Below are 2500 nucleotides of genomic sequence, written 5' to 3'. Positions count from 1 at the left end.
TATATATATAATGTATATATATAATTATATATTATAATATAATTAATATAATATAATATTAATTATATATATTATTATATAATATTATTATATATATAATATAATTATTTGATTTTATTTATATTAATTAATATAATAATATATATATGTATATAAATAATATTATTATTATATATTATATAGTTATATATAATATATATATTGTATTATTTATTAATATATTATATGTAATATATGATGTACTACTATATGTATATATATATAATATATATATATAATAATTATATAATAAATTATATATAATAATATAATATAATATATATTATAAATATAGTTATATACTTAATGATATGAATAATATATTATATAATATATAAGTAAATATATAATATATATATATATATATAATTTAATATTATATATATATATATAATATAATATTATATATATAATATATATAAGATATATATAATTATATTTAATATTATATATAAATGATATATATATAATAATATATATTAATATATATATATATTATATATAATATGTATATATTATATGTATAAATTAATATGTTTTATATATATGTAAATAATTATTATGTTATAGTATAGTAATATATATATATGTATAACTTTTTTAAAAAAACAGTAAAAAATAAAGTAAAAAGTACAATCCAAAAATAAGAATTATTAAAAGAAGCTTATAAGTAAAAAACAAAAAAGACTACCTATCAGTTCAGAGAACAAGAGCAGAATGACTAGAAACGTGAGGACCGACCAAACTACACTTCAGGCCAACGAAAGGGGAGTGGCAGAGACGTAATTGTTTAAATTAGGCGATAGGCGTTTAATGTAAAGTGACTCAAGTGTTGTTAGAAAGGATGCTTGGGTTGTTGAGGTAAGGATAGAAAAATGTGTTTTTTCCATAGGAATCTTGCATTTTGAGGTATGTGTTCGAATACTCGAGAGTTCGGGATTCGATATCCTGGATCCCGTCCTATAGCTGAGTCCCATGTGACTATAATAACGGACTTGCAACAACCTCCGTGTTGAGCCAATATAAGTACCAAGGCATCTTGGGCATTCATATTTATAGATTACATTGGACAACATAAAATCTTGAAGCTTATCCTTGTAATTGAAGAGGCTACCTATCTTTTTTGGATTTACAGGGATTAGGGTTAGTCTTAGGAAACCTAATTCTTTTTCTATAATGTTTTTTATATTCAAGCGTAGTTTATCTGTGTGGATAAAGGGAATTGATGAGTACATATTAAGTTTAGGTACGTTGAAACTAGCAGGGGGTGGAGATACGTAATTAGAAACCATTTTATTAATAATATTAAGAACAAATTGCTTTGGGTAGGAGTTAGCTGTAAAAAATTTCAGTAGGTACTCAATTTCATTATGGAAAGCAGACCAGTCAGACGTATATTTAAATGCTCTGTGTACCAACGTAATGACAGTTAGCTTTAAAGCCATAAAAACACGAACTGTAAAAATTATTTCCCAATCCAGTAAAAGTACTCTTACGATATACACTAGTATTAAAACGTTGTTCACTCCTAATAATTTTTACATCCAAGAAGGCTATTGAATTGTTGTTTTAAGTTTCTATGGTAAATTTCACGTTTGGATGAACAGTGTTAATATAATCAAGAAACTTGTAACATTGCCAACTGTGGGTAAAAGTATCATCAACGTACCTTCTATAAAATGCTGGTTTAAAATTATCAGGGCAACTATTTAAAAAATTTTCTTCAAGATGACTCATAAAAAAGTTAGCAAATAAAGGTCCTAACGGTGATCCCATAGCAACTCCCTCGACCTGCGAGTAAAGCTGTTTGTTAAAAATGAAAGCCGAATCTTGCACAACAAGTTCGAGTAGTGTCTTAAAAAGGTGTCTGCTAAAACCGTGAAATTCTTCTATACCCTCATAAACTTTATTAAGAATAATGTCTATGGTTTCTGTAACTGGAACGTTAGTGAACAACGATTCGATGTCAAAACTAGTCATAATTAGTTAACCATCTTGTTGAATTATTGTTTGTTGAAATTCAAAACTATTTTTTAAAACATATTGTGAGTTTGAGAAATCAGTCAGTAATTGAACTATAAATTTGGATATCTTAAACGAAGGGCTGTTATAAGCTGACATGATAGGTCTTAAAGGTGTACCTTCCTTATGAATTTTTGGCAAGCCATAGAGAATACTGAAAGAGGAGCCGGTAACTAGTAGTTCCTGGTAAACATTATCACTAATAATACCTTCTTGTTTAATTTTTCTTAGAAAGCGGTTTATTTTATCCTCCCGTTTGTAGATATCTGCAAAGTTGGGTTCCCCTATACATTTAAATTTGGTTTCATCAGCCAGTATTAGGTTCATTTTATTCAGATAATCACCTCTATTAAGAATTACCAATGTTTTGGGGCACGAAACGTCTCTTTAATAAACTGATCATGTAAGCTGTTGTCTTGCTGGAACCCCTGTTGGAATG

The sequence above is a fragment of the Macrobrachium nipponense genome, chromosome 7 (genome assembly GCF_015104395.2).
Source record: "Macrobrachium nipponense isolate FS-2020 chromosome 7, ASM1510439v2, whole genome shotgun sequence".
In the NCBI taxonomy this organism is placed as follows: domain Eukaryota; kingdom Metazoa; phylum Arthropoda; class Malacostraca; order Decapoda; family Palaemonidae; genus Macrobrachium; species Macrobrachium nipponense.
Note: the sequence above shows the minus strand (reverse complement) of the source record.